Raw genomic sequence first — 19000 nt, forward strand, 5'->3', positions numbered from 1 at the left:
AGGTGCGGCGGGCGGTGTTCATATCTATTAAGGCCTGAGAGTTGTGGCTTAAAGTGTCTGGCGCTGAGTTAGGCAAGTGACACGTGTGGAGACTAATAATAATGTGTGAATATTTATGGTCTCGGTGTGAAATTCAAGAGAGTTGGATTTTGAGGGGAAGGGAGAAGTGTTTTGTTAGTGCCTGCGAAGAGGAGAGTCCAAGAGGATGTTTTATGCAACAGAGATGACCGACGAGCGATGGATTCCGAGAACAGCGTAGTAAAAGAAACATGAGGCAGAGCGACGTGGGTGACATGAACGTAGTGTAGATATAAAAGGGGAAAAAACAAAACGAGACTTCATTATCATAAAAAGCAAGCACAATTCGTTCCTGTGATAGAGCATGAGGGACCCTTTTTTCTGTCCTAAATAATAGCAGCAAGTATATCAAAGCCAGGATATGACAGTCGCCCCTTAAATCACCGCTCCGCTTCACCTCGCCTCCACCCTCAGCACTGGCGAACCACACAAAGAAATGTTGTTTGTACACACCCCGGCCAACACTCCTCATGGCACATTCACAGCGAGCCACACCAAAACACTGGAGGATTTTAAAAGACAGCCAGATAGTAGACAGGATATTCTTGTCAGCAAAGATTATGGTGATTTGCTGGAGCCGGGTGTGTTTGGCGAGTCTGGTGTGTGGCGAGTCTAGTGTGGCGTGCTTTCCGGCAGATCATTCCTCACTCTTATGTTTCGATGATTACGTGTGAATCAGTATCCATTATTGATATTTGCTCCGTCGGTTTTGATAAGGAAAACTCGCCTGATCTGAGAAATGAAGCCGCAATTTGCATCAATTTGTCGGCAGCGGACCGATTGTTTTGTCAGAATTACTACGATTATTCTTGCAACTTGTCCTTCATTATACCCGGCAACATTCCTTCCCTGCCAACCTCATTGCGGATCCTTGACACCGGCGCTAACACTCCACGCTGCGATCACCCACGACCACCAACTCCCTCCCCACCGTAACACACCCACGACCCGAGCTTCCTCACATCACAATCATCATTCCCACCACGACGTCAGCACCTGGGTAGCGACGACAGCCAAGACATGAGGCCGCGCCCTTACCAATGAGGACAGCACGGACAAGGTAGAATGTCCGTGGTTGTGAGTCCCTGAAGTATCAAGTCAGCCCACGACCAGGAGTGTGGAGCTGCCTACCTACCGCTGGGGCACGGAGGGCAAGCAGTGTCTCGTCCCAAGCCGTGAGAGAGTAAAGAACAAAAGGGAATAAGGAACACGACGCGACGCTAAGGGTGATGTCACCGTTTCATTGTTGTGTTGGGTGTTACCTGCACTGGTCATCATTATACCTGATGACTCGCTTGTTAGTAACGGAGGAGGAGTTCTGAGGAAGGGAAGAGGAGGAGATAGAGGCAGGGAGGAGGAGGAGGGGTGACAGGATACACAGAGCGGGCGATGTGGGGTAGGTAATTTATCCGCGACGATGATGATGATGGGTGTTGGCGTCGTTAGCATCCCTCACCGGCTTGTTAGTGGCATCAACATCTTCATACAAGAGACGAGGATTCTAGAGGAAGGCATTTCCAGGACCTAACTGTCACTGTGACGTGTGTGTTCGTGTGTGTATGTATGTGTGTGTGTGTGTGAGACAGAGGGATGTAAAAGGGACTGGAAGAGGGGAGCACGTAGAGTCGGGGAGAGGAGAGGAGAGGAGAGCGTGTAGTCCTAATGATGGTGATTCAATTGTTAGTGCAACAGATTATGGTGGTGACGACGTAACGATGAGGTTCGCGGTAAGCCTGACTACAGTGATGCTGCTTCCCTGCCATTAGCCGCCCTGCTTATGGTGTGTGGCGGGTGGTTCGCGTCAGTGGTTGCGCTGATGGTAATACTGATTGTGGCGAGGCGAAGACCACGACGAAAACACGACGACGACAACGGGAAAGCGAGAAAGAGTGACAAAGCGAGAGAGAGAGAGAGAGAGAGAGAGAGAGAGAGAGAGAGAGAGAAACCAGTGTCTGAGTGGATAAGGTTGAAAAGAAAGAAAATAATGATACCTCTAATAAGGAAAATCCAAAAATAATAACAGGAAATAAACATGAAAAGGTGACGGAAAGTAAAAAGGAGGTACACGAGTTGTCTATGTGAACAGCGCAGAAAAAGGCATGGAAAATGACGAGAATATATTAACAAAACGAACAATCAGTACGTGAGCAATAAAAACTGCGAATGGAGGCAGAAAATGAAGAAGAAAAAGAAAATTAGACGTATCTCTTTGGGGAAATGATGCAGAGAAGATAATAGTAATAGTAATGAAGAATAAAGAGAAAAAGAATAGTAATAGCTAATAACAGCAACGATTACTACTACTACTCTTACTACTAATACCAATACTTCTACTACCACAATAATAACAGTGATAATATAATGCACAAGAATCAATACTACTGCAACTATTAACACTACTAGTACAACCATAACAGCAATGATAATAACAATAATAATAATAATAATAATAATAATAATAATGGCAGCATGACCTGGGCCACGGCACAGGATAAGCCGCTGTGGCCACGAGCAACCAGTGGCGGGAAGGGAAGCTTTGATCTTGGCCCGATGTGGCTGGTTAATTAAGTCAATTTCTCCAGGTACAATAAGGTGCAGCAGATGTTTCCTCAGAGGCTGGCAGAAGTCAGAGAGAGAGAGAGAGAGAGAGAGAGAGAGAGAGAGAGAGAGCATCGTGAATAGCAGTAGCAGAAGTATCAAGCATCTGTCAGAGGAGAATCAGAGGAACTTCAATATAGATAGAACATAAATACCTAACTCTCTCTCTCTCTCTCTCTCTCTCTCTCTCTCTCTCTCTCTCTCTCTCTCTCTCGGTACATTACAGAATAAAGAAGAGGAGAGAGAGAGAATATAAAACAGAGGAGAACAAGGATGGAAGAGAAAGGGGAGGACAATGTTTGTAAGACAGCGGTGGACGGAGAGGAAAAGCAATAAAACTACTGGGAGGAGGAGAAAAGAGAAGGAGGAGGAGGAGGAGGAGGAGGAGGAGGAGGAGGAGGAGGAGAAGGAGGTGGAGGAGGAGGGGGATGCCTTATACGGAGACCTGGAGAGTGAGTGGAGAGGGATGGAGGAGAGAAGAAAGGAGAGGAGGAGGGGAGGTGGAGGTGCCTAGGGTGGAGAGGCAGGTGGAAGCTATTGAAGGTGTGGACACTTTGACTCACCTGTTCAACCTGTCTCACCTGAGGGCGTTGTATTTACCTGTTGGGCATTTTTTACCTGATCACCGCCCCAGGTAAGAGTTAATTAAACGTGATAAGCGTGAGTTCTTTTTTTTCCGTGTTTTTCGTTTTGTACGTGTAGCAATTCGAAAGGTATTTGAGGCTAGAGAAATTAGGATTAATTATATGGCTCAACTTATTTTGTTTTGAGGAAAATGTGTGTTAGTTTTCTCATATTTTACCATGTGTGTGTGTGTGTGTGTGTGTGTATGCTTTGGTTTCTATGTACGTGTCTGATTGCTAGTGTTTGTGACTTGCATTTCATTGGTAGCGGCGGTGTAAGTGGTGGTGAGATTTGTGGTGGCGTCGGTGATGGCGGTTGGTGGTATTTTTGTTGGTGTTGCTGTAATAGGTGATGGTAGTAAATTTTGTGGTCGTGGTGGACATGGTGTGTAAATTGGCGTCAGTAGCGATGGTCGTGGTGATGGTGGTGGCGGCGGTGGTGGTGGTGGTAGTAGTGTTGGTTTAAATTGTGGTGATTGTTGTGGTGTTGGTGACCTTTTGTATTGCTGTGTATGGGATGGTTTGTGTGGATGGTGTTGGTATGTGTGTGTGTGTGTGTGTGTGTGTGTGTGTGTGTGTGTGTGTGTGTGTGTGTGTGTGTGTGTTACTTAACTGTTCAGAATTCGACAGGTATTTCCTCTGCTTTTCCTGTGTTGATCTCCACTTATCAATACAAGTTAATAGTCAGCTGGGGGTGAATACTATGGCGGCTTAAGTTTTGTCGGGCATATTAAGCCGCCACCAGACTCACTGCGCCTGTCCTAAGCTTTCGTTAAAAGGGAAAGTCAGGGATACGGTGAGACGCTAAGTTGTGGCCCTAACAAATGGTCATTTACACGGTAATGCATTCGTTAAACAAGTTCTAACACCCTTCGTCTTGAGGCAATTTATTCCCTACAAACTTGGGTCATTTACAAGCATTGTCTCGCTCGTGATTTATTTCCCGCAAAAACATTGTGTACGTAAGGGATTTTTCGTCCCCCAATCGCCGATCTCGCAGCGCTAATAATTTCCACATCGCCAACGTTATTCGCCTCTTCGTCCCATTATGAGAGGAGTTATGGCGCGTTATGCTCTCACTGTCTCTGAGGCGGTTCTGTTTTGTTCGCTTTTTTTTCCGCGAGTTTCTTTCTTTCGCCGTCCGCCATGTGTTTTCATTCACCGTTGGGTTTATTGTTGACACCCTTTAGTCTGCCGTCTCATTAACCGCAGGCGAGCCATTCTGGTCGCTCTCTTTGGCGTTGTTCCTCACTCTAATGTTTAACGTGATCTAACTCGGCCTTAACTCAGCCTCCCTCATCTCCTCATCTCTCCATTATCTTCTATCATTATCCGCCTTTATCTTAACACGTATCGCCAGCCGCCCATTTCAGACCCTCCCGTCCTCCCTCCTTCCCTCCTCTCCTTCCCTTACTTTCCCTCCCTCACGACAAACCTCTCTGCATAGCATTCCATTATCTTCCCTCCCGTCACCTACCCCATTCATCACACCCTCCTTCCTACCTCCCTTACCATACTTCCTCCTCCTCTCTCTCTCCCAGCCTACCATCCCTCACTGCAGTCATTCCCTCTCCTTCCCTCCCTCACTCTCTCCTTTGTATCCGCCCTTTAAGACCCCATTAGCGGAACAGTCCTGATTGCTAAAGCTAAGATTGCACGAGCTCCTTATTAGTATTCAGATGACGGCTTAGGTAACTGATGCTGTCTCTCCTGATCATCCCAGTGCTGTTCTGAAGGAAGCCTGGTACTAACGGGGTGCTACTGCTGCTGCTGGTGATGAGTGCTCGGTGAAGGGTGGCGTGGCTTAGTGCTGGTGATGTTACAACGTGTGGTGACTTAAGCAGTTGTACATTGTCTGGGTATAAGTAATTGTTATTCTGTTTAATTCTTGTGAGCGCGTGTTCGGGAAAGTGAAAGGAAAGGGACATGAGGATGCATAATGATCTCAGTTTCTCTTCTGAATGTTAGTGTGTCATTAGGCCTTTGTTTCATTGTAGTGTTTTATCGAACAGTGGAAAACTTTCATGGTAAAACCACATTCACACACACACACACACACACACACACACACACACAGACACAGACACAGACACACACACACACCTTTCAACACCGCACTAAAAATCATGAGATGTGCTTTTTTATGTTTGCTGAGATGCTGGCGGCGGTGCTGACGTAATCCTGATGACGCTGACAGTGCAGGAGACGTAGGTGTTGATGCTGAGGGCGCCTCTGATACTCTAGAGCTTCCCTTGGGCGCCGCCGAGGGGAACAATGCACACTGTACGTAATCAGAAGGGCATTAGAGTCTCTTTCCCTTATCGCGTAAAAGGCGCCGCGATATTGCATGAATTAATAAATGCTGGCGTTTTGGATAAGGATCAGAGTGAGGGAGGAACTGAATGAAGGGGAGGAGGGGAGGGAGAAGTGGGAGAGGAGGAAAGAGTGCTGACGGTTGTGGCGAGGGAGGGAGGCAGGGAGGGAGGGAGGGAATGAAGGAAGGAAAGATTAGTTTTGCTTTCTGCGGTGAAGTTGATTTTACTTGAGTGTGTAAGTGTGATGGTGGGAGTAGCTGTTGTGGTGGCGGTGATGGCGTGATTGTGGTGCTTTTGGGGTTGATGTTGATGATCGTACAAAATACAGTGGGAGAAACACACTAACAAATAAACACACACACACACACACACACACACACACACACACACACACACACACACGTATATATACCTAACATATACGATCTGTTTCCTGGAGGTGCTTGAGCAATCCACTTGAGTCTGGCTGATGACCGCGTCTCGCCACCCAGGAGACGCCCGCGCTCTGCAGATGCCCAGCAAAGCAATGCCCGCGTTGAGAACCATCATTGCATCGCCACGACCCGCCACGAGACCAGAGGCGAGGCACGAATTCACACCTGCGCGATGCACCTCACTCCCGCGCAGGCGCATCTGTACACCTGTAGAGGACACTGACGCGCGCACTACACCCCCACACCCCATGTCTACAAAGGGGGGCAGTGGTCAGCTTCCCTCCTTACCCCAGCAACCCCCCAGCTCGCCCCCTTCTCTGCCCAGCGCCGCCTCTGCCCAGGCAAAAACACACAGCAACAGGCCGGGAACAGCTTCACGTTTTCCAATATTGGATAATCAAGTTTTTAGAGGCCAAACCAATCTAGGCAGAGCAATTCATGAATAAAAAGTATAAATATATATGCCGGGATTACCAGAATGTGACGGGAAGCAGGAGGCTCCAGAAACCAACTCATCATGCAAGTCATTAGCAGAGCAATAAAACGCCTGATATGATGATGGAGAGGGAGAGAGGGAGCGAGAGAGGGAGAGTGTGAGAGAGAGATAGAGAGGGTGAGGAATGAAAAGTATGAATTGAAGTATAGTCTGAAAACATTTTATTTTAATTACAAGGCGACAAAAACACGACACCGCAGCATTTTTCTCACGTGCTCGCTTGGTTCAGGCGCACAGCGAGAAGCGGGGCCCTGCACCGAGCGTAGTGCCGACGGTGCCAGAGAGAGAGAGAGAGAGAGAGAGAGAGAGAGAGAGAGAGAGCCGCACCGCTGCCTCGCTTTCGAGCAGACCAGAGCATAATCATCATAAACATTATTTACTGGCACTCTGCATCTGTCTGCTGTAAAGGTTATTTAGGTTTTTGTCGGTATCAATTTGAAACGGTCATCTAATATACATATAAATAAGGAGGGTTAGTAAACAGCAGCTGCTGAGAGACTGATGGCCGGGCTCATGTGCCTTGGTTCAGCCCGTTAATTAAATTTCGGGGAATGGGCTGCCTGAACGCGTCATCAAAGGCGTAATGACAATAAAAACAATAACGGCATTATCTCGCCATCAAGTAACTTTCTGACTACCAATTTAAAGGCGGGAATGAAAAATGAATTTGATACAGTCTTCGGCAAGGCTGCATTGGAGCTCAAAAATGAACCTTCCCTTCAAGTGAAATTGGAAACGAAACACAATGGATGAGTTTCCATTACTTCTCAGGGGGAGAGAGTTGTGATCGCTGCCTCTGACGACCAGGGGCTTCGTGGCGGCCCCCTCTCCCTTCCCTCTTCACTCCCTCACCCCTCTCACCCCTCCCGAATCCCAGGCTGGATACGTCGGGCCGCACACCCTTCCTAATCAACACCCAACACACACCTAATTCCAATCAGCTGGCGCGCGCTGCCAACCTCCTCCCTGAACCAACCGCGCCGCTGACCCCAAACATAGAGAAGAGAGCTGAAATAGTGTGAAAATTTTAGCCTCCTGCTGTAACGTGGCAGCGGACTTGATGCGGCATCTAATTTCCTCCCCCTTTGGATTTGTTCTCGGTCACAAAAATATCGTTCACTCAAAAACAGAAGAAAAAAAAAAAAAAAAAAAGAAACAGGGCAGTGAGGAAGATTGGGTAGCTGGATGGGAGAGAGCGAGCGAGGCACCACTTCTTCCGTCTGCTCCCGCGTCAGGACATGAGTGAAGATGATTCTGTTCGTGTTTCTGTTGGGCGGGTGTCTGAGTCGTGGTGTTGGGACGTGATTTAGAGACTCGCGTGCCCAGGACTCGATTCCCTTCCATCCTGCAGCAAGTATTAATGTCACGCGCGGGTGTGAGTTATTTTTCAATCTGTGTTTACGTTTACATCAGCTATGGTGGCAGTTACTCTGTCATACGCGTCTTGGTCTGAGGATGGTAGACAGACATGCGTGTCTTTCATGTACACCGACGGTATACTTAACATTCTCCTCTATAACTGACTGTAATCACAAGCACGACAATGTTCCGAACTCAGTAACTCACTGCACGTTCGCTGGGTTCATTGGCAGCGTACTAACATGCACTGCCACACGTGAAATCATCTCCACATTCTGTTTTGCACAAGTTACATCGAGAAAGGGAGTGAGGAAGACACGATATTTTTTCTTGAGCAACGGCGAGAAAGTCCCCGGAAATGACACTCCAGCTTCCACCAAAACATCACACAATCTGAACAAAATCACAGAAATCACCGACGTTTGAACATGTTCCCACTTCGTCCTGCACTTGGATCACCTCACCCGAGTGCCACACTCCCCGTACACCCGCGTGACACTTCCATAACATCGCTCGTAACACCCGGGTGACAAACAGCGGCGATAGCTTACCTTGTCACCGTCACAACCTGTTACACCGTCGCTTGGCACTATCACCGCCACATCGCCTACACCGTGAGAGCACAGCGAGTACAAGAAATGGGGGAAAAGCTTACCTTCACAGTAGTTCTGAACGTTTGTGAGCTATCGTGGTGCAGTTCGCTAGTAATCCTTAAAGATGAGTCGGGAAGACCTCATCCTTGCCCCGTGGGTCCCAACAAGGCAGATCTCACACACACTTGTTCACTTCCGGTCTTCCGAATACCAAGTCTCAAATTCAGGATGCGAAGATAAATGTAAAAAAAAGCAAAATAACAATAAACTTTCCAGCACCACAATGTCTTCACGCGTCGCCGCACACAGGAGCCTTCGTCACCACACCACCACGAGCCTACCGCTGCCACGGGAACACTAAGAGTCACCGCGAGACACTGAGTCCACCAGCTACAAGAGCAAAGTTGCCAAAGCCGGAGCAGAGAGGCGTACGTGCTCCCTCCCCGGTGTCTGCAAATGGACTGGCCATTCTTCAGACAGCTGTACTCACAGGCAATCAGTCTCAGTGCCAGGGATGCCAGCTCCAGGAATTTACTTTAGCAGTTTCATGGGGGGACCCTCTCCGGAAAATCAATCGCCTAGACTTGGGATGTTGGTGCAGAAACAGATGGAGATGTGTGCCCACTATTTGTGTATGTGAAAAAACACACGAATGAGGCACAATTTCGTAATATAATCAACCTCCGAATATAAGAGGGTTACGCTCGGTCCGGGGCCTTAAGCTCATTGAGTGGGAGAGCACGTGTGGATGCTCGATGAGTGGCCGCGCAGATCAGCACGCGCAGAGCTCGCGCGGTGAGTGGCGCGTGTCAGAATAAATGATCATGGCAATTAAGGCAATTGTATGTTTGTTTGCGCACATTGATGGCTGGCTGGAGCAAGGTGCAGATGGGAGGTCCGACCAGCGTGCAGGAGTGACCGTCAAGTGGGTATTGATCAGCAGGCGCACCACGGACGCTCCACTCTGGGAAACGACGCTCACCTCGCCTCGCGTCCGCCGGCAAGTGATACCTTCTGAGGTGCACACGCCTACGCAAGTCATGCAAGTCCACGCTTATTTAGGCGGGGCGGCTGTGTGCGTGTGTGTACGTATGAGTGTATGTGCATCTGACTTCTGTGATTCGGTGTGGAGTAAATAATAGAGGAGAAGGTTTGTTTGCTTCTTTCCTTCAGAATTCGCACAGCTCGGGGCGGTGAGAGGGTAGCGGGCTCCGTGTGCGGCGGTGGGCGGAATAAACACGTGTGTAACTGTTGATACGGAGAACACCGTGGCCGCCGCTCCTCCTTCCCTCTCACCTGTGGCCGCCGCACCTGCTTCATTAGTGGTCCTGCATCGCTCGTCCATGACTCCACTCTGCCGGTACTGCCCGAAGTAGGAATGTATTCAGTTTGTTTCACTGTTTGATCTGCTGCAGTCTCTGACGAGACAGCCAGACGTTACCCTACGGAACGAGCTCAGAGCTCATTATTTCCTATCTTCGGATAGACCTGAGACCAGGTACACACCACACACCGGGACAACAAGGTCACAACTCCTCGATTTACATTCCGTTCCTACTCACTGCTAGGTGAACAGGGGCTACACGTGAAAGGAGACACACCCAAATATCTCCACCCGGCCGGGGAATCGAACCCTGGTCCTCTGGCTTGTGTGTGTGTGTGTGTGTGTGTGTGTGTGTGTGTGTGTGTGTATCGCATCTTATTCACCCTCTCCATGATTTTATTTAAGACTATTCCATTAAGTTTTATTTCTTATCTGGCGTCGTCGATCATTCTGTGAAGTAACATTATCCGCCCGTACGAGCATCATTGTTTTAACAAGTTTTCAAAACCCGATACTCGAGTTATTTTTTTCCTCGCGACTGGCAGCCTCTAATTCTCCTCCTTTACCTGGCAACATCTTGAGGGGAAACCGGAAAGAAGAGATAATTATCTTCCGTTCCTTGCACAATTTTCAGTCTCCTTAACTCTCCTTCCTCTCGTTTTCGCCCGGTACTTCTCTCCTCGTCTCAGTGTTCGCCCCTCGGCCACGCAGTAACATATCTGGCGCCCTATTGCAAGGTACCTCACTGAGAGCACTGCAATCAGCGGCCAATGGTGGTAATTAGCAGAGCCATCCAAGAGATCGCTATGATATATACGGATATTACAGGAAGGACACGGCTCGGTTTGCCTCGCTTTGACCTATACCTGAAGGGGCTCAAGAGGCCAAGGACAGCTCCCAGACGCAGGAAAGTCGATGTCTGACGGAAGAAAAATAGAGCATTAGTTTTCTCACATACTGCAGGACACAGCTTTGTACTGCAGGTAGAAAAAAAGTAGAAAAAGAAGACACGGTAATTACGTTATTGCAATTATCCTCGTCCTCAGCAGCGTGGGAAGCAGAGTGTTTGAGGCAAAAGGTGTTTCCTGCTGTATTGCATCAGCTGGGGTGTAAAATGGCACTAATAACACAACACCTGACGCTAATGGGCCCCTCACCTGAGTAACAGCAGGTGTGGCCGTGCAGAGGACGCCGCCCTTAGTACTTTTGGCAGCCTGTAAACTGGTGTCTGTGGGAGTTGAAAGAGTCGCGGCGTAATGACTTAGGATAGCCTGGGAAGCGACTTGACTCTACAGGAGGAAAAAAAGGACGCAGAAAGCTCAGTGCGAAAACAATGCGAGCTGATCACATTGTTAGTGTCGCTGTGGTTGTGTTGATGTTTGATGGGTGGGAGGGCGACGGGGAGAGCAGTAGTGGTGGCGTGTTTTTCTGTTATTATTTCTTTAAGTGGTGATGGCTGTGGTGGAGCGCGGAGGATGTGCAATTAAGGAAGCATTTTTGGAGGGTTGAAGTGAGAATGGTGGTGATGGCGGTGTGATTATTACTATTTCATGGCTCTGTGGTGGTGTGGGAAGATTCGCCTTGTTCAGCTGCGATATTATGTCTAAACAAGAATGTGTTGAAGAATGTGGTTTTGTTTTTATTGTCCTAAGAGACACTAGTGCTGTTGTGTCTCGTTTTTGTTGCGTTGATAGAAAGTAATGATTAAACTGATGCAGCTAAATGTCATGTTAAATCAAGCGGTAATCTAACAATGATATATCTAAAGTAATCAGATATTGCCGATGACAAAGTCACTCACATTTAGTATCAAAATGTTTCTCTGATCATCCCCACGACCACGACACGTTCTTCACCATTATAGTCACCACAAACACCACAATCATCACCGCCACCATCACCACATTATTGTTCGCTATTATCATCACCACAAAATATCATCTCTCCTATCACGTTCATCAAAACCCCCGCAACCACAAGAATCACCATCCTTACACTACAGGTCACCACCACCACCACCACCACCACCACCGAGGAATAAGAATCCTCAGCATCATGGAAACAGCGGAGTTTGGAGCTCAAATTTCCAAATTGTTCACGATGGCCGCGAACGAACAGGGAACGTGCAGTAATTATCCAACTTGTATGATGTTATTCAGGTTCCTCGCCGCAGTGCCAACCCTCATCCCGCACCGCAAGACAAGTTGGAGCGGCGGAACCACCACAGGGACGCGACAGGGACACACCAGAGGGAATCATTACTCTCCTTCTCTCCGCCGCCGCTCCCTTCTCCCCTTCTCCCTTCGCCTCTAAGCGCGATGCCCTCTGAAAAGAACTCGGACAGGAAAATAAATAAAAGTAAAATTCCGTGGCAGGCAGCTGGAGCCATGGATGATTACCTTTGTTCTAAACTTGTGTATACACACGTAATGAGAGGCCGCGCTGCAGAGGTACGATGATGTTACCGCCCGCCCGTCCGGACACCTCCTCCCAGCCGCTCCACGATTTTCCCCTTGTTTTCTTTCGTTTTATTTTTGGTCCATTTAATTAAAAGCCTCTTTGGGTCCTGTTAGGTTGTAATTCTCCCCGGCTTTTTTTCCGAGAGGAACAATGAGTTTCGGAGTAAATTGATCACGAATTTTCTGAGAAACTTTTATGAAGGCATTCTTGTTGCGCACCAAACAAAAACCTCGTTACAAGTACAGGCAAGGCCGTGGAATTGGATCAGACGTATTATTTGGTCAGTCCTCACCATCCCCTCCATCTCTCCTGCTTCCTCCCGCCTCCACCCGTCCACTTTCCGCTCACTTCCCATCTTCTCAGACAACTTATGAATCTACGCCCTAAGCAATTACTTCCTTTCTTGCTGCTCGGAATCACGTATCTCCCACCCTTATTAAAGCTTGCCCAATTAATTAAATTTTAAATGACGCTCGCTTGCAATAACAGTGAAACATGTGAGAAAACTGGCCAATAATACCGCCTCATACGTCCAGCCCTCACCACACCTACAAGATATTGCTCTCTTCTCACGGCTTCGATAAACATTAATTAGAGGCAACACTCTCGACGTTATAGCCTCGACGCCGCCCAGGAAATAAGAGTGAGGTAAATCTCCCTCGGCTTACAGGTAGGAAAGGGAGGGACGGAGCGAAGGAAGGGAGGGACAGAAGAAACTAAGGAAGGGAGAGAGGGGAGAGCTTCTAGGTAGGATTCGTAGAGGTGTTTCTCAAAGCATGAGGTAAAATACGTGTTTTCAGCTTCTTCGTGCACCAGCTGCCCCGCCCGAAACTTCCACACCTCTTTCTCTTTTTGCGTGAAGGAAAACCGTTGTAGTGTTAACTCCAATGGCATTTCCATGACTTAGAGTGCCTGTGTAGAAATGAAAGCAGATGTAGTGAAGGAGGAGAATGATACTTACCGACAGGGATGAAGACAATGGTGGGGTATAGTTCAGCCTTGGTATTAGACAGAAGACCTTGGTGATATGAGGGGAGTAATGCAATATCCTCGTATTTTGAAGTGTGCACAGTGATGAATGAGGACACTGTTAAGAAGGCATTACGTTTTGTGTGTTTTAATAGGAGCTTTGATATAAGATGGTACATAAGTTATCATGGGTACGCGATAGACTGTGGAGATGAGATATTTTGAAGATTAGGATTAAGATATATTGGTGAGCGAAGGAGGATGTATAAAGAAAAAGATGCTGTACAGGTAAGGGAATGAAAGCCATGATGTTACAAATTCTACGCTGTGGAAGATATGATGTTATCTTTACCATGAATTAAGATACAGTACCGGCGTTGAATTAAGACAGTGATGTTATTGACCGAATGATGACTCCAGCATTTAACCCCTTCAGTACTAGGACGCATTTTTATTCTTACTTTTGGGTACGATAAGACGATTTTATTGACATTAGGAGGGGTCTATGGAGGTGAGAAGATTAATGGCCAGTCTTCACTACTTCAATCCCACACATGAATTTCCAAAGCTACATAAAAGCGCCAAATGGTAAGCAGAATAAATGTGAAAATATGTCATGGTACTGAAGGGGCCAAATACAATCCATGGTGAAAGATAGAACACATTACAATCTCACATTCATGAACTCTAATCTCTAAACTGCGATTCTATAGCTGGTACATTGGTGGTAAATTAAGACGTACCGTGTGTAGCCCCAGTACCTGAGAGAAAGACGAGGTATTGGACAGAAAAACCAGGGATGTGTGATGCTTTCGTGTGGAAGTGAAGGAAGTGAAGTGAGATCCGTACGGGCGGAAAATTAGTGTTCCAGAAGAGGAGTCAGAGCTGTCAGGAGAAGCACTGAGGGTCAAGCTGGTGCTGCGGAAGAAACTTGGCATAAGGAACGTATTTTTTTCCCCTCCTTTCTCCAGACGAACACTCGGAAACACTAGAGGCAGCGAGGCTCGAAATGGTGTAATTACCTAAAATATAAATGTGTAGCAGACAACCCACTCCCCTCCCCCCTTCCCCACCTATCCGGACTTCTGCAGCTTTCTTCTTTGAACTCTGTGGACTAGAATGAATTCACGCATTACCCGGCTTAAGATATGACATATGAATGCGAAGAAGCTCTTTGTTTTATACCAATTATCTAAAGTGCATCTGAACGTGAATGTGTGTGAGGCGAGGAGTGCGCGGGTGGGGGTATTGGTGGTGGTGGTGGTGGTGGTGGGTGAGGAAGCAGGAGGGGAGAGAGAGAGAGAGAGAGAGAGAGAGAGAGAGAGAGAGAGAGAGAGAGAGAGAGAGAGAGAGAGAGAGAGAGAGAGAGAGAGAGAGAGAGAGAGAATGTAAAAATCTATCTGTGTGTGTGTGTGTGTGTGTGTGTGTGTGTGTGTGTGTGTGTTAGGAAAGCTTTCACTCTGCTTCGATGAGTAAGTGAAATACTTGCACCAGTACACAATAACCTACAGTGACTCGCCACTCAGATACACACACACACACACACACACACACACACACACACACACACACACACACACACACACACACACACACACACACACACACACACACACACACACACACACTCACAGAAAGAAGACACTCCATATACTTTTCATTCTGCTCACTAGAAAAAAATTGATGTTAAATTCTTCTTCATCCACTTAACCACTCATTCATCCATCTTGTTCTTGCAAAAATAAAAGAAAAACTTGTTGTATCTCTCTATCCACTTCATACATCCATCAATCCACGTTCCTCTCTTTATATAAACTGCTCTTTATATTCTTTTTCTTTTGATATGTATTACTCCTGATCCTCATTCAAGACTCATAGGGACAAAACACCTACATTAAAGGAAAATCTTTTACTTAGATCGCCTTCACATTAATTTTACATGTCAGAGATACACACACACACACACACACACACACACACACACACACACACACACACACACACACACACACACACACACACACACACACACACACACACACACACACACACACACACAAATACACCTACATTCAAGATCACTTAGGTACACATGTAGACATCCCTAGCAACGCACAGCAGCGACACGGAGTCCATAAGGTTCACATCCTCAGATTGCTGGCAAGTCGAAGTTTTTTTTAGGTTTTATGAGGGAGAATTCGATACCCAGTAAGAGAAAACAGGCAGTAATTTTCTTCAACGACGCCAAATGGAGAAAAATACATGCTTCACCTTATAACCTATCCGAGCAGCTTTCAGGGCCAAGGATTCGCAAACCGTCACCTCCGTGCCCTTCCAAGCCGCTGCCGGGACGAAGAACTAAGAACACGGACGAAGAGTTTTGGGAAGCGCGGCGCGACAAGATCAGAAAACAATTGGGCTGATCCAGTCAAAATGAAACAATTTGCTCTTGTCCTCCGTCTCTCACTGTAATGTGTTATCTGGCGCATGCCGGGAGTCTTCTCTTACACACAAATATCCTCGTAAAGGTTTGTAGCAAGTGTTTGTTACTCGCTGCCTCCTCTGACGCAGCGTCGCCCCTATCTTGTCAACACCAGCCATTATCTTTGCCATTCTGCTATCGAGGTGGAGTGCATTTTTCCATTATGCTCGGTCGTCGTGCATTATTCCCGCTGATTATGATTTTGTGCACCTCCTCCTGTAGAGTGGAAGGGGAAGCGACTGGGTTTTCACTTTAATATTCTTAATGGGAAGCGTAACCCTTGTGGCAAACTAATAGTGGCGTTCTGGATTGCTGCTTGACTGAGCACGGCGACGCGAGTGTGTTTTTATGTCCAACATCTCACAAGTCGCTATTTTAATGGCACTAAGCCGCCAGGGTTGCGGAGAACCACCTCAACCTAAGTAAATAAGGAATGAGGGCGTGATGGTGACAGCGAATGAAGGTGAAAATTATGGTGCAGCTTGGAAGTGGTGGATGGTGATAGACTAAGAATAAGAAGAAGAGGAGGAGGAGAAGGTGGTGGTCGTGGTGGTGGTCGTGGTGGTGGTGGAGGTAGTGGTGGTAACAACAGGCCACTACTGTCGAGGCAGTGGCGGAGGTCGGACATGACTGGTGGTTCACTTTTAAACAAACACGGTTGGAGGAACTTAATTAAGACGTGCACAGACTACATTTTTTGCCACTCTCTCCTCATCCACTGCCATCCCCACGCCTCCTCTTCCTCCTCCTCCTCCTCCTCCTCCTCCTCCTCCTCCTCCTCCTCCTCCTCCTCCTCCTCCTCCTCCTCGTCACCCCCTTCCGTACTCTTTTCTCCTCCTTACGTGTCTTTAAATAACCAGTATGGATGTGTGGTGTGAAGGGCGGCGGGTGGAAAGCTCCCCTGGCCACAAAAGGGTGAGACAGATAGCGGCGTTTATCTTGCCTTCAAATCCAAAGCAGGAATCGAGAAGGAAGGAAGGATAAGCTGAGTAGAGAAGTCGATCTAGAGAGAGAGAGAGAGAGAGAGAGAGAGAGAGAGAGAGAGAGAGGGTAAGAGAAAATTGGCATGCATTTCGAGATCACGTTAGAAAAAGGAAATTGTTATGCAGATATTGTGTGTGTGTGTGTGTGTGTGTGTGTGTGTGTGTGTGTGTGTGTGTGTGTGTGTGTGTGTGTGTGTTGTGGGGGAAAGGGGGGGCGCGTTGAATGAAATGCATGAGCAGAATGAATGATACCGATGATCTTTGTAACATTTCTTTTATTCCCATTGTATCACCTTTGTTAAAACACTCCTTGTGAATCTATTGACAAAGGCTTAAGGCGAGTTAGTGCGTCGCGTCGTCACGGAGAACACGCCGCGTCACTCTTGCTTTGTTCAGATTGCTGCTGGCGTTTTGTCCAATTCCTGGAAGTGTGTTTTTTGACGTTCCTCTCCGTGATTAGGTTATTGTTCACTGCGTCATCTTTGATTGTCTTCCGCGCGCCGTCGGTCACTGCACTCCCAAGAATATGCCACTTACAGCCATCCATCTCTAGCCAATCCATCTGCTACATGATATCCACCTTTTGATCCATCTTGTTGCTCTTTTTGTTTATATTGCGTAACTGACTTATTTCCACATAAATAAGTGAGGTTAGAGTAATTGATACGTCTGTCTTTTCAAGGTGAGAGGGTAATGGGGACATATTATCAGTGTTTCTTGTCTTCCTTTTAAATAACTACAATTTGTTAACACTTATTCTGCAGTCTCCATTATTTTTCGTGATAGCTTGGTTGTGTAGTTTTATCTTGGTGACTAATATAGTTTGTAGTCTTTTTTAAAATGAATGAGTGATATGTGATGTATCTTCTTAGTCATCATCAGCAATAGACTCCTAACAGTATCATTTCCTCAATAGAATGGCTAGCTATTAAAAGACTTCTCATTTTACTTATCAGTTTATTTCTTACCCTTAACATTCCTATCACTAAATCTATCACTCTTGTTACCTATCATTCCTTTTCTCTCAATCAACTTTCCATCACTTCCCAGTATTCATTGCAGCCTTACACTTTACACCTGCCAACCTCAACCTGTCTCACCACCTCCTCACAACGCCTACACTGGCCACTCATACATCACATTCATGGGTAAGGGTCGATTAAGATTATTTGACGGCTTAGCTGCACGTGTCACCTCTAGCCTCAATTACCACCGACTAATGAGCAGAAGCACTGAGAGGAAAAAAATATCACGAGCAGGAAAGAGAGAGAGAGAGAGAGAGAGAGAGAGAGAGAGAGAGAGAGAGAGAGAGAGAGAGAAAATCAGACACTAACAAAAGTAAGAGACACGGATAAAACGAGAACCAGGGATATATTTTTTTTTTCCTCTGTGAGTTAATTTCTTTCTTCACTTCACTATTCAATCTTTTAAGAAATTCAAGTGCTCGCATGTCTTACAGTGAAATTTGACCCTTGCTTGTGGCGCCAGAAAAAAGGGGAAAGAAAAATAGTGTTCTGCTTTATGTCCTATTTTTCCTACTTAGTCTTCTTCCTATTACGTGGGCGTTGATGGGGCGGAGGGGAGCGTTCGGGAATAGCTGTTGATGAAGGCGGATAATTAAAGTGGCCGCGATTACGTTGTTTTAGTTAAGGGCGCGCAGACGAGATGGTGTTTACTTGTTTATTCATTTTGGACCCCAAGATGAACGCCCAACACAAACAGAGTAGACAAACGATACCTCATTAAAACCTCCTCTCTTACCCTCTCTCTCTCTCTTTCCCTCTCTCTCGCTCTCGCTCTCGTTACTAATATCTTATGGCACTAAATTTTGCCGCTATTCTGCGCCGTAGTTTTTGCGTGCTTTATAGAGGCTGAAGGTAAGTATATATGTGTGTGTTGGAACAAATTTAATTAAGCGGGGGTGAGGTTAGGTCTGTGAGGCTTTTTCGTGTGTGTTCCCCTGAAAAATACGGGCTCATAATGGAGGAAATAAACATAATACAATAGAAAGCTGTCCCTAATACGCGAATATATGTGTACGTTGTGTGTGTGTGTGTGTGTGTGTGTGTGTGTGTGTGTGTGTGTGTGTGTGTGTGAGAGAGAGAGAGAGAGAGAGAGAGAGAGAGAGAGAGAGAGAGAGAGAGAGAGAGAGAGAGAGAGAGAGAGAGAGAGAGAGAGAGAGAGAGAGAGAGAGAGAGAGAGAGAGAGAGAGTGAGCGGTAGGAGAGAAGAGAGAGAGAGAGAGAGAGAGAGAGAGAGAGAGAGAGAGAGAGAGAGAGAGAGAGAG

The 19000-nt window shown here is 46.9% G+C and overlaps 1 protein-coding gene across 6 annotated transcripts in view; it reads right to left on the reverse strand.

The window, feature by feature from the left end:
- LOC123510412 (LIM domain only protein 3-like) overlaps positions 1 to 8968 on the reverse strand; it is a 236718-nt gene extending 227750 nt beyond the window's left edge. For all 6 annotated transcript variants that reach the window (XM_045265583.1, XM_045265582.1, XM_045265581.1 and 3 more), the window contains exon 1: positions 8559 to 8968. The gene's annotated coding sequence lies outside the window, so the exon portion shown is untranslated. The remainder of the gene's footprint in view (positions 1 to 8558) is intronic.
- Positions 8969 to 19000: the final 10032 nt, after the last annotated feature.

The sequence above is a fragment of the Portunus trituberculatus genome, chromosome 29 (genome assembly GCF_017591435.1).
Source record: "Portunus trituberculatus isolate SZX2019 chromosome 29, ASM1759143v1, whole genome shotgun sequence".
In the NCBI taxonomy this organism is placed as follows: domain Eukaryota; kingdom Metazoa; phylum Arthropoda; class Malacostraca; order Decapoda; family Portunidae; genus Portunus; species Portunus trituberculatus.